Source organism: Saimiri boliviensis, chromosome 8, assembly GCF_048565385.1.
Source record: "Saimiri boliviensis isolate mSaiBol1 chromosome 8, mSaiBol1.pri, whole genome shotgun sequence".
Classification (NCBI taxonomy): domain Eukaryota; kingdom Metazoa; phylum Chordata; class Mammalia; order Primates; family Cebidae; genus Saimiri; species Saimiri boliviensis.
This window is the reverse complement of record NC_133456.1, coordinates 76,695,749-76,709,889: the sequence shown is the minus strand read 5'-3', so window position 1 is coordinate 76,709,889 and position 14,141 is coordinate 76,695,749. Positions and strand designations below refer to the sequence as shown.

Here is a 14,141-nt window from a genome sequence, read left to right as displayed (position 1 = left end):
AAAAATTAATTTCCCCAAATGTACTCGAGAAAAAATAAAAGACTTTGGAAACTAGTGTTGTCACCTGCTGAGAGACTGGAATGAGTGGAAAGAGCAGGGGTCACCTTGGGACAGAAGACCTGGGCTCACGTCCTGTTTCCAGTCCTTCTGACATATTCTACCAGGTCGGCCACTTATAAAGTGGCCTTGAGCAAGCGAGTTAGGTGGCCTTGAGCAAGTTAGTTGGTCTCATTGTACCTCTGGAACATGGGTACAACACTGCTATATACCTCATACGTTTGTTGTAATGAATAAATAATTTACTGTATCTAAAGCATGGTGAAAGAAGAGGTGAAATTTCCTGGATCTTCCCTGGTAATAGACGAACTGAAATCTGGTTCTGGAGGTTGGGTACAGGCCACGCCCACATCAGACAGCTGCAAAAGAGCAAAGGGCAGCAAGAAGCTGGGACTGGCCAGACCTGCTCACAGGAGGCTGAGAACAGCAGGTGACTGAAGGTGCATCAGAAAGCTGGGATTTGCAGTTCTCAAAGGAAGAAGCAGAAATCACAGTGGGAAGTAGAGGTTTGGGTCAAACATTGCTTTGGAAGTTAAACCCTCTAACAAATTACCAGGACTGGAAAGAGCTTCAGCCTGAAAGATAGGAGATCACAACCTTGTCTCAGCATGCCAGAAACTTGCTGTTTGACTGTGAACAGGTAACCTCCTCTTTCTAAGATTCAGTTTCCCTGTTGCTTAATAAAAGGAGAGGGATTGGATTGCTAGGTTTTCTCTTCTCGCTCTGATATTTAGTGATTTCTGATTTGTGAACATTTGTTTCAGTGCTTAACAAAAAGCAGAAAGAGTATTCTGGATTCTAATTTTAAAAAAAGAAAGAAAGGACATCCTTAGGATTTAATTGAACTGGTGAACTGTGCGTCATTTCTAGCAGTCCCTGGCAAGCATTTCATAACAGGGGCAGCTTGCTCATCCTTTCTGGAATATTTGTAGGAAAGGAGGTACAGATTATAAGCAGGAAGACACTTGAGATGTTGAATATCTTTGAATGTCTGATAAGAAAAGGGAAAATGGGACATGACATTTGCTGTTAATTTTATTCATTCAGTAAACATATGTCAAGTGCGTACTGTGAGCCTCTGCACCTGGACCATGTGAATTCCACCTGATTTGGGTCTTCGAGAAGTCACAGTCTAGTGTAGGAAAAAGACAAGAAATTTAAACATTCATTTAACAAGATGTAATGAAATGAGGGCTGGAGAAAGAAGAGATTAATCCCAACTCGAGGAACTAGGAAAGGCTTCATACAGGGCAACATGTGAACTGACCCTTAAAATATGAGTAAGGCTTTGACAAACAGGGAATGGGGAGAGGGGGCACTCCAGGCCAAGAGAGTGATGTAAATACAGGCTTGTAAGTGGGAAATTTGGGGTATTTTTAGAGCCAGAGGTAGCCCATGTCACAGGAACACAGAAGCCTGGGAAATCTCAAAGAAGCAACTAGAAGGGTAGAATTTGTTTCAAGTTTTAGTTACTTTAATGGTAATTGACCATCCTTATCATTTTTACTGGAGAATCTTCCCCAGTATTCATCTGAAGGACAAAGGATAATAAAGTAGGTGCTTGGGAAGATGATGTCAATATTTAATAATCCCGAGAAGCGTGATCTGCAGGTGGGGAGCATTGAGTTGTATAAAAGTAATGACATTCTTGAGAAACGGATTTTGGTTTTCATATTTTGACTTTTTATTAATAGTAAGAAATCTATTGTAAATCTCAGAGTGACAGACTGGGGATTCGGTGAGCACGGAGAGGAACATAGACAAGTCGTTTTGTGTCTTCCAGGCCTTTCTAGATGAGTGACTTGGGGTGGCTAAAGGGGGGTTTTAAAAATGGAGATTCTGGGCCAGGTGCGGTGGCTCATGCCCATAATCCCAGCACTTTGGGAGGCCGGTGGATCATGAGGTCAGGAGATTGAGAACAGCCTGGCCCATCTCTACTAAAAATACAAAAATTAGCTGGGCGTGGTGTTGGGCATCTGTAATCCCAGCTACTCTGGAGGCTGAGGCAGGAGAATTGACTGAACCCAGGAGGCGGAGGTTGCAGTGAGCCAAAGTCGCACCACTGCACTCCAGCCTGGGCAACAGAGCAAGGCTCCATCTCAAAAAAACAAACAAAAAAAAGATTCTGTAGGCACATATTTAAAGTTAATATGGCCTTGTTACAAACGGACTCTGTTACCTTAGCTCCAATCTTCTGACTGCTGGGTGTCCTAGCTTCTTCCTCCGAAAACGGTGGCAATACTACAGTGCCGAGTCACCCTGGGAGGCTGACGGTGGGGTGTGAGGCACACTGGAGCCGGCCTTGTGTTCGCTGCACCCTGCCCTCCTCATTCTCCAAGTAGTGACGCTACTATCTCTATTATAGGCTTATACAATTATTAAATAATTACTAAATTATTAGACATTAATATGTAATAAGGCTATAAGAAGACTCCAAGAATGTGAGTGATTATGTGTGATTATTTAAACACTTAGTCCCATTCGGAGCACTGAATAGACGTTCGCACAGAGTATATTCAATCCAAATACAATCAAGGCAGCCCAGTGAGGTGACTCATGCCTGTAATCCCAACGCTTTGGGAGGCCGAGGCAGGTAGATCACCTGAGCTCAGGAGGTCAAGACCAGCCTGGCCAACATGGTGAAACACTGTTTCTGTTAAAAATGCAATATTAGCTGGGTGTGGTGGTATGCACCTGTAATCCTAGATACTCCAGAGACTGAGGCAGGAACATTGCTTGAGCCTGGGAGTTGAAGGTTGCAGTGAGCCAAGATCGCGCCACTGCACTCCAGTCTGGGCAGCAGAGTGACTCCGTCTCAAAGCAAACATACAAATAAAAAAAATACAACCAAGGCACTAGCCAGCTCATATATATTTAGCACAAAATTTACCCGCAGGGCAACAATCAGAGAAATATAGGAAAGTGAATACTAATGGAAAGTTTGAAAGGAAGATAAGACTTTTCCTGAAGAATGTTTTAAGGGATGAAAAATATAAGTTACAAAAACTCCCTTCCCAGGTCTAGTTTAACACAAATCACTGAAATCTCACGGTTAGAAGATGCCTTGAAAATTGTCCTCTTCACACAGAGGCTGCTCATCCATGGCACAAGGCTTTCCAAGAGCCCCAGTCTCCCTTGGGACAGCTCACAGGTTTGACAGGTTCCTTCTGGGATGGAGCCACAGTCTGATTCCTTCAACTTTTGGAATCTTAGAAATTCAGAAATGGGGCCAAGCATGGTGACTCACACCTGTAATCCCAGCACTTTGGGAGGCTAAATCAGGCAGATTACCTGAGCTTAGGAGTTCAAGACCAGCCTGAGCAACATGGTGAAACCCTGACTCTACCAAACAAACAAACAAAAAATACAAAAATTAGCTGGCATAGTGGCTTGTGCCTGTAGTTCCAGCCACTCATGAGGCTGAGGCAGGAGGATCACTTGAGGCCAGTAGCTGAAGGTTGTAGTGAGCAGAGTTCGTACCACTGCACTGCAGCCTGGGTGACAGAGCAAGACTCTGTCTCAAAAATAAATAAAATAAAATAAAATCAGAAATGGCAAAGCCCTTGAAGTTTATCTAAGCCCACCCCATAGCGTACAGAAATACCTTTTATAACCCAGCTCATGGGGCTCAGGGTCTCCTGGCCTCCACTTCAATATTTTCCCTGATGAGGTCCTGAGCTCTCCAAGCGAAAGCCTTTGCTATTATTGAGCAGGTCTAGTTGCTAGAAAAGATGTACCTAGTTCTTTGCCATGGTTCCTGGTTCTTTGCCATTAACTGACTCTATGGCTTTAGGCCCAATTAACTTTGCAATCTTAACTTCAGAGAACAAGACTCATCTACCTTTGATTCGATCACTCTTCAGACACATGGAAACCCAGAATTATCTTTTTTCCAGTTAACTGTTCCCAGTTCCTGCAGGTGTTTCTCATTTTGCCCCTTTCCCTCTGGATCTCTGCTTTTTTTTTTTTTTTTTTTTTTGAGACGGAGTTTCGCTCTTGTTACCCAGGCTGGAGTGCAATGGCACGATCCCGCCTCACCACAACCTCCGCCTCCTAGGTTCAGGCAATTCTCCTGCCTCAGCCTCCTGAGTAGTTGGGATTACAGGCATGCGCCACCATGCCCAGCTAATTTTTTGTATTTTTAGTAGAGACGGGGTTTCACCTTGTTGACCAAGACGGTCTCGATCTCTTGACCTTGTGATCCATCCACCTCAGCCTCCCAAAGTGCTGGGATTACAGGCTTGAGCCACCGCGCCCAGCGGATCTCTGCTTTTAACCTCTGGCTCAAATGCGTCTTCCCCAGCATCTTCCTTCTCGAATCCTCCCATCCATAGAAACCTGAGTGGCATGCCACTTTTCCATCATACCATTCCTGAGCCCCCTTAGAAATGACTGCTCCTGGGCCGGGCGCGGTGGCTCAAGCCTGTAATCCCAGCACTTTGGGAGGCCGAGGCGGGTGGATCACGAGGTTGAGAGATCGAGACCATCCTGGTCAACATGGTGAAACCCTGTCTCTACTAAAAATACAAAAAAACTAGCTGGGCGTGGTGGCACGTGCCTATAATCGCAGCTACTCAGGAGGCTGAGGCAGGAGAATTGCCTGAGCCCAGGAGGCGGAGGTTGCGGTGAGCCGAGATCGCGCCATTGCACTCCAGCCTGGGTAACAAGAGCAAAACTCCGCCTCAAAAAAAAAAAAAAAAAAAAGGAAATGACTGCTCCTTCCTTTAGACTCTGGACATGCTCTACCATTTACCCTATCATTTTCTGCTTTGCTTACCTGTCTGTGGCCATATAGAGAAAGGAACATTCATACTTTCTTCTCATTGGCCTACGTTTTGGGGAGCGTTGAAGTTATTCACTTTCAACTTAAAGAGTATATACGTTCTGGCTGGGCACGGTGGCTCAATCCCAGCACTTGGGAGGCCACGGTGGGTGGATCACCTGAGGTCAAGAGTTCAAGACCAGCCTGGCCAACGTGGTGAAACCCCGTCTCTACTAAAACACAAAAATTAGACGAATGTGGTGGCAGGCACCTGTAATCCTAGCTACCTGGGAGGCTGAGGCAGGGAGAATTACTTGAACCCAGGAGGCAGAGGTTGCAGTGAGACAAGATCACACCACTGCACTCCAGTCTCGGTGACAGAGCATGACTCTATCTCTCTCTCTCTCTCTCTCTCAAAAACATATAAATGTACATATAAATATATATGTAAATATATATGAATATATAAATATATGCAAATATATATTAAAATATATAAAAATATATAAATGTATATATTTATGTATCAGCCTTGGCCAATTATTCTACCTAATATTTACATTCATGTTAGGGCTAATTTTTCTACCTAATATTTACATCCACGTTGGGGCTAATTATTCTACTTACTATTTACATCCACAGTGGGGTTATTCTGCTTACTATTTACATCCATGGTAGGGATATTGGAAAGGAGTATCACTCCTTGACTTACTGCTATAAGAAAGTTAGTGGACAGCCGATACTACCTGAGTGTTGATATGCTGTCTTGAGCACAGAAGACTTAAATCTCAGCAGGTGGGCAATCTTGGGTTGGCTGCTTAGCTGTCCTTGCCTCATTTTACTTCATCTCTAAGATAAAGATAATAATATCGTCAACATAGAGCTGTTTAGAGGTTCACATGAGGTATTTATGTGATGGTGCCTGGCTTGGAGGAGCTGCTTTATAACTGTTAGATTAAATGAGGTAGAATTAGAATTCAGTATGACCCCTTAAGTTAGGGAAGTTGATGTGAATGTGCAGGATTATGCTTAATTGAGAAAAAATGATGTATCTGACAGAAGAACAGTAAACAGCTATTATACAAGAAGCAGGATGACTGCTTATGCTCAAAATAAATATCAGTATACCATACAAATATCAGGTGGTATTACGTGGAGAATCCAAAATTATAAATTAGCGTAAGTTTAATATTATTCAGTAAGACATTATTATCAAAATTCCTAGGTCTTGTTTACTGCGTAGCCTTAGTGAGACCATGTATATTGGAGCCTAAGTCTTCTCAGGTACAAAATCTAGATGTTTGGAAAATAATCTCAAAGACTCCATTCAGGTTTAAAATTCTGACTCTAGCATTTTAACTCACTATAAAACAACAGCAACGACAAACACTGCATTTAGGAAGAAATGCACTGAGCGTTGGGAAATGCCATGGAAAATCTAATACTGGCCATCAGACGAAAGAAAGGTGATTACCACATGGGCGGGGGTGCGGAGGTGTTGAGTGGGCTGGCATGTGTATGAACAGACTTTTTCCATTCCCGCTGAAGACAGAGCCAAGGTAAATTGACTTAAATTGCGTAAGGGAGGCCTTTCTAACAATCTCAGGTATGTAACCCAGAAACAGTTGTCAAAGAGAACTTGGGAAATCAGATCTTGAAGAAAAATCAGAGCACGAGGTTTCAGCAGACGGCTTTGCCAAGGGCTTCCCAGCCCATCAGCTCTCCAGCACACTTCTGTGCTAGGCTGGCTGTCCCGTCAGGCGTCTTCCTCCTGGCTTTGTGCCTGGGCTGGTTCTAGTTTCCCTCACGTTCACTCTGACTCAGACGAAGTGAGATTGGGACAAGCGAAATCCCTAGTTGCTCACTGTTTTATTACTAGTAGTTAGATGACAATTTGCACAGTGGCAATGCGCATTAGAATGAGTTTTGTTAACTGTTCGTGGTAATTATTTTGAGGTACACTTGCTGTTGCCCCATTTTTAAGATGGAAATGCTAACACTGAGAGAGAGATGAGGGCAAAGTCAGAGACGGCACCAGAATGCATGAGCTCCCAGGCCTGAGGCGTGAATTTGGTCCTCTTATATCTATGTTACTGTAAGTACTATGAAGCCTTAGAAGGCCTTCATTTAAAAATATGAGAAATAGGGCATGAGGGTAAAGATGCAGGAAAACCAGTCATCTACACACCAGATAACATTACTATGCAGATTTCAGAGCTAGAAAGAGAATATAAAGAATCCAGCTGATGCTTTAAACATTTGGTATTATTAGAATCATTGTGACAAAGGTAAACATGGTTTTTGGCCTATACCAAGGTTTGTGACTGGGCTTCTTGGGGCCGTGCAGCTGTGAGCGTTATGTTTAATACATTCTTCCTTGCAAAGCCCATAATGGCTAAAGGAAGAAAAATACACAGGAGTGGTATTCAGAGGCCTGTTCCCATATTGGCAATGCCAGGAACTTGCTGTGGGATTTGGCTAAGTCCGTTTCTAGCTCTCGGCCTTCTCTTTGCTGAGGCAAGTGTGGAGGGGATTGTGGAGCTGGAGATATGGTCAGTTTACAGGTAGACAGTCTCTTTCTGCTCCTACAGCAGTGAATGCATCAGTGCACTGTAGACAGAGGACACGTGGCAGGTGCTGTGCAAAGTGGGTCTCAGCCTAGGGAGAATTGTGGGTGTCAGACCAGTCCAGTGTTATCAGATCACACCCAGCATCACCATGGCACAATAGCAGATACTCGGTAAATGCCTGCTATAGGAATGCCTTATTGAATTAGCTAGAATTAAGTTCAGCTGTGAGCAACTATGACCTGAAAAATCATGGTGTGGACAAGATAGAGATTGAGTTCTCCACCAGTGAGACCTAACAAAGAAGCCCTAATCCCCAGAATCTGTGAAAATATTATGTTACATGGCAAAGGGGAATTAAGGCTGAAGATGGAATAAAGGTTGTTAGTAAAATGACTTTAACCTAGGGAGGTTATCCTGCATTTTCTAGGTGGGACCCATGTAAACCCAAGTGTCCTTAAAAGTGAAAGAGAGAATCAGAAGAAAGACCGTGATGGCAGCATGAGAAAGATGGGGTCTATGTTGTTGGCTTTGAAGACAGAAGAAGAGGGTCATGATTTGAGAAATGTGGGCAGTTTTTAGAAGCTGGAAAAAATCAGGAAATGTATTTTCCCCTATAGTCTCCAGAAAGAAATACATTAATCTTAGCCCAGTAAGACCTGTGTCAGACTTCTGTACTGCAGAACTATAAGACACAAAAATAATAATTTTATTGTTTTAAGCCACTAACTTTTTGGTAATCTCTCAGAGAAACAATAAACATGTAATACAATGGCCAAAAAGACATCTGAGATAAGCAACCTGAGAAAGGTAGCTGCAGCCCCACAGACTGGAGACCCAGGCTCCTTACTTACTGCTTTGCTGTGTGATTTCTATTTGCAAGGACACCCCAAGGACAAAAATGGCTCCCAGAGCTCCAACCATCGCAATGACATCTGAGTAGATGAAATGATGAAGAGAAGAGAAGGTCTCTCCCTAGGAACAGTTTCTGAAAGTCACACACATATCTGCTGACTTCTCACCAGACAGGCCTTGGTCACATGCACCCACCCAAGTGCAGGAGAAGCCAGGAAATCCAGTCTTTACACTGACTCCGTTTGTGCCCAGCCAAAAATCAGTATAGTTAAGAAGAGAATGAACGCTGGGAGGGAAACAACGAACTCTGGCAGGTAATAACAGTCTTCCTTCCTCCTCCCTTTCTCTCTCCCTCTCAAACAAACTTTTCTTTTTCTTTCCTTTTTTTTTTTTTTTTTTTTTTTTTTGAGACAGAGTTTCACTCTTGTCGCCTAGGCTGGAGTGCAATGGCACAATCTTGGCTCACCACAACCTCCGCTTACTGGGTTCAAGCAATTCTCCTGTCTTAGCCACCCGAGTAGCTGGGATTACAGGTGCCTGCCACCACACCCGGCTAATTTTTGTATGTTTAGTAGAGATGGGGTTTAGTACAGGTGAGGTTGGCCAGGCTGGTCTTGAATTCCTGACCTCAGATGATCCACCCACCTCGGCCTCCCAAAAGTGCTGGGATTACAGGCGTGAGCCACCGCATCCGGCCCAAACAAAGATTTTTAAAGATCTGAGTTCTAGTCTCAAAGTCTGTTTTGGATGTACGATGAGAAAGCATGTAGACTCCCATTTACCTATCTGTGTGCCATTTACTTATCTTCCAACCCTTTCTCCTTGGCCTGATTCACATCACTGGTGCTCTTCTCCACCTGGCTGCCTGTGAGAGCTTATCACTCTCTTCCTTGATCACCACTGTCTTTATTCTGGCAGAAGCTTATGACCTGTCATCTGGATTCTTTCTGAAGCATTTGGCACTGTTGAGGTAGATGGAGTAGGTTTCATTATCCCTAATTTCTTCCAAATGAGGAACATGAAGCTTAGGGAGCCGGAATGACTTATCCCAGGGTCACAGCTGGTAAACGGTAGGGTAGCCATGTTGAAAGGTGCTTGGCTATGTGCTGGCTGTCTAATGTTACCAGAATCCTTCTCCACTGCTAACCAGACCTCTTGATGCGAAATTAATTTGTTGATTATAGTCTGGGAGAAGTTTTCTAACTTATCAAAAATCGTGGTAGTTTATGATCTACTACTACACGGTGCTACATGTAGAGGGAAGGGCGGGAGGAGAAGAGAGAAAACAGGAGAAAGGTGGGCTGTAAGGTGAACGTCCTCATTCGTAGTATCTGGGTAAATATGTCAGGATTTCCAAATGAGATTTCTCTATAAATCCAGCCTCTCTCCCACCTCCACTATCACCAAAGTGATATTTCTGTATTCCCAGGGTAGACACTTTGGAATTATCTTTTATTCTTTCCTCTCTCACCCATCCCTTGACACTGGCCCCTGCCATCTAGTCATTGCCAAATTCTCAGGATTCTAAATTAGCAAAAGCTCCTCTATCCATTTCCTTCTTGCCATCCCCACTGTCACTGATTGCTCTTCTGTTTCATATTTTGGTACCTGCCCAAAAGTCCCCCTTCCTTCTGTCTGTTCCTCCCTCCTTCCTTCCTGCAACACTGCTATTTTTTGAAACAAATATTTTTGAAATGTAGCTGATAAGTCCACTACCCAGAAAAGTTCAGTGGTTCTCTGTGACTTCACAAGAGTGCGTCCCCTGCCCTTTCCTGCCTTGCTGCCCTTGTTCACACTGTGCCCTTTAAATGGAATCCCCTTCTACTGCCATTCAATATCCAAATCATCCGCAACTTTCAACATTGAGCACAAATGGTTCCTTATCTGTAAAATCTTCTTTGGTATTTCCCTACCACACGTAAGCTGGAAACAATCCTCTTCCCCTTAGGCTCTCCAAAATCTTTTTTTTTTTTTTTTTTTTTTTTTTGGATGGCGGGGACAGAGTCTCACTCTTTCATCCAGGCTGTAGTGCTGTGGTGTGATCTTGACTCACTGTAACCTCCGCTTACGGGGTTCAAGTGATTCTTCTGCCTCAGCCTCCCAAGTAACTGGGACTACAGGTGCCATGCCTGACTGATTTTTGTATTTTTAGAAGAGATGGGGTTTTGTCATGTTGGCCAGGCTGGTCTCGAACTCCTGACCTCAGGTGATCCGCCCACCTTGGCTTCCCAGCATGCTGGGATTACAGGCGTGAGCCACGGCATCTGTTCCCAAATTTTATTTTTTTAATTGTAACTGTATATTTAGTTGCTTAATTATTTGGCTGTGGTCTACTTGCATCAAGACTTGTGTAAGTTCCATGAGGATATTGACCATGTCTTTTTCAGTTACAGTTGTATGACCAGGAAGTAGTGTCTGTGTTCCAATATAATTATAAGTTTTGTGTCCAAACAAAATCATTCTAAATAAGAAGATCATAAGGGGAGCTCAGAATATCTTGAAAACCCGCTAAAATGATTCCAATAGTAATGCTTTATTACCCCCACCTCTTTGGCCTGACCCTTGACAAGGGCTACGATATTCACTTTCTATCTTTTATTAGTTATTTGAATGTGAGCATCTCTCTGGAATCTAGACCAAACTCTTAAAGGACTGGACCTTACACAATTTGTCTACCCATCCCCCCACACTACTCACACCCCCCATCACTTTGACCACATCATGAATTCATGAAGTAAATGATAAATGTAGTCAATGCTATGGAAGATGACATCTTGTACATTTAAGAAATGTTGCCTTCCTTTGCTTAGAGCAGCTTGGCTTTGGAGTATTTAGACAGTTCAATCTCTTACCTCTGCCAGAGAGAGTCCTTTTGATAAAGAGAATGCTTGGCTATAGTTTTAAGAAGTTTCAAAGTAAGGGCCAAACATTTCAAAAGGCAAGCAGACAGGTTCTGCAGGTAGCATTCACTGACTAACTAGGATGCTTTCAACTGTTTGTGCTAAAATTGGTGCTAGGGGCTAATGTCCTGCTTGTCTTGCCTCATTAGAAAGTCTTACCCTTTCTAAGATATGTTTCAGGGAAAAAAAGAGAAATGAGTGGGGAGAAAAAAAGGCAGTGCTGGGTTGCCACTGGAGGGAACTGGATCTCCAGATGAAGCATGTAGTTGAAGACCGGACTGATCATTTCACCTTTCATCTCTTTATTGCTACGCCACACTCCCACGTCAAGCCTCAAGCTGCATTTCCTCTGAGGATCCTTCCAAAGAAAAGAGCTTGCCTTTTTTTTTTTTCACCACCCCTCAGCTTGCAAAGGCCTTTCTGATCTCTTTAGCTAGAATTAGCTGAGGAGGGCCATGACCTCTTTCTTTCCTGCCTCTCTGAGGAGGAGCAGAAAGTGGAGTAGGTGACGGGCAGGTGACCTACCTGATAGTGGGAGTGGGGGAGTGCTTTGCCCAAATTAGCATCACAGAGAGAATTCCGAGGCTTTCCTTCCCACCGGATTCTGGCATCGGTCTGGTGAGCAGTGGCCGTCTAAAGCTGAGGCTGTGGGGGTGCAGGACAGAGGAAGAAATAACATCCTAGTTAACTTCCCATTCTACACACAGAGAAAAGACGGGGAGGGGGCAACACTGTAGGAAGTGACAGCAAGGAGCGGATCATCCCAAATGATCCACACACAGAAACATCTACTGAAGCCATGGTCCAGAGCTGGATTGGGGTCTTAAAAAACTTGCTTGGGAAGAAGCATTTGTTACCTATTTTCCTCTAAGAGGATGAGTGAGAATTTACTTGGACAAAGCTTAACTGTAATCTCCGTGCTTCCTTCTGCTGAAAGAACACTTAGTTTGGGGTTGCTTGGCTATTGATGCATTGATCTCAACCTCATTTTTTTTTTCTTAGAGAATAACACTGAATTAAAAGGCAATTCAAAGCCTGCCAAGAGAAATCGTGATTATCTGATACAGGAGTCCTGGTCACACTATGAATTATTGGCCACTTTTGACCTTTCTCTGATAAGACATTGACAAAAAGAAAAGATATCTAGTTTAAAACTGGGACTTAAACTCTGGTCCGTAAAAAAGTGTAGACCGTGTTAGCTGAACAACAAATATTTGCCTTTCTTCATGAAGAGATGACAAGGGATGGGAGCAGGAGTTTCTACCTCTATATACCACAGTGCCCACCCTGGAGAAACAACTCCTACCAGCAGACACTGGACCAGGGAAAGGTATATGCACTCCACAGATACATGCCACCCCTCTAGGAAAGGTCATCACAGAGGAGCTCTAACAGAAACAAGGGACTATCAGAAAAACCTAGGAGGATTCTTTATCCCAAATCTGAAATGACTTCTCATCTGTAGACAAGGAAAGAGAAAAAACTCCAATATGAGCTCTTTAAAAAAGATGTTGGTCATCTAAAAGAAAGACTCCATCACATTGAAGATGCAGAGAGGACGCATATTTGGAAAAGACTAACTGGTGAACCTACAGTAGTCATTTCTGGTGTTCAGTCATCTTGCAAATATCTGTGAGTCCTGCACATGCACACGAATGTTCATTGCAGCACTGTTTACAATAGCAAAGACCTGAAACCAACCCAAATGCCCATCGACGATAGACTGGATAGGGAAAATGTGGTACATATACACCATGGAATATTATGCAGCCATCAAAAACGATGAGTTTGTGTCCTTTGTAGGGACATGGATGAACCTGGAAACCATCATTCTCAGCAAACTGACACAATAGCAGAAAATCAAACACCGCATGTTCTCACTCATAGGCGGGTATTGAACAATGAGAACACATGGACACAGGGAGGGGAGCACTACACACTGGGGTCCGTTGGGGGGAAATGGGGGAGGGACGGGGAGGTGGGGAGGTGGGAAGAGATAGCATGGGGAGAAATGACAGATACAGGTGAGGGGAAGGAAGGCAGCAAACCACACTATCACGTGTGTACCTATGCAACAATCTTGCATGTTCTTCACATGTACCCCCAAACCTAAAATGCAATAAAAATAAAATAAAATAAATAAATAAATAAATAAATAAATAATTTAAAAAATATATGTATCTTTGAGTCCTGGAGCCAGTGCCTGCAGAGAGGCAAATGAATTCATAAATTTCGAATGCAGGCTGCTTTCACTAGACAGGACCCTTGCCCTCTGAACATTTGTGCCCTGGTGCAATAGGCGCATATTCCTGGCAAACTCAAGGACTGAGGAAGTGAGCATTATTGAACTCACCAATGATCTCTTCTCAGTGCTTGTCAGAAACAAAATGTTCTTCTCACTTCATTTCATCTTGTCTAAGCCTCCTCTCTAAGGTTGCTTTCATGTGATATTAGTTATTTATACCTCAACATTAATTTTTATTATTGATCCTCTCCCAAAGGATTCACCCTCAAAGACTCATCATTCTTTTGGAGTGAAAGGATTCACCCTCAAAGACTCATCGTCCTTTTGGGGTGAAAGGATTTACCCTCAAAGACTCATCGTTCTTTTGGGGTGAAAGGATTTACCCTCAAAGACTCATCGTTCTTTTGGGGTGAAAGGATTTACCCTCAAAGATTCATCATTCTTTTGGGGTGAAAGTCTCCTCTTAAAGGGATTCTGGGCATCTGTCATTAAGAAACAGAGCTACTTGTGTTAATCTGGAAATTACACGACATGAGGTAGTTGCCTACTCATATAATATCACATAGAATAATGATCCTTTTTGTTCATGTAGTTTTACAATTGTTGTCCTCAGATTTTGGTGTATATCACCACCTCCCAGGGAGCTTGAATGTTTGAGTCCCACTATCTGGGTTTTAGTCAGTGTATCTGTGGTTGGCCTCCATAATCTATTTACCTTTAAAGCTATCTAGATATACCTGATCATTAGTCTGATA

The 14,141-nt window shown here is 43.3% G+C and overlaps 1 long non-coding RNA gene across 1 annotated transcript; it reads left to right on the top strand.

Moving 5' to 3' along the window:
• Positions 1-478: 478 nt before the first annotated feature.
• Positions 479-13,083, top strand: LOC141585267 (uncharacterized). Its single transcript, XR_012518664.1, has 3 exons — positions 479-697; positions 8,270-8,555; positions 12,144-13,083. It is a non-coding gene; the product is annotated as an uncharacterized LOC141585267 (long non-coding RNA).
• The last annotated feature ends 1,058 nt before the right edge of the window (positions 13,084-14,141 follow it).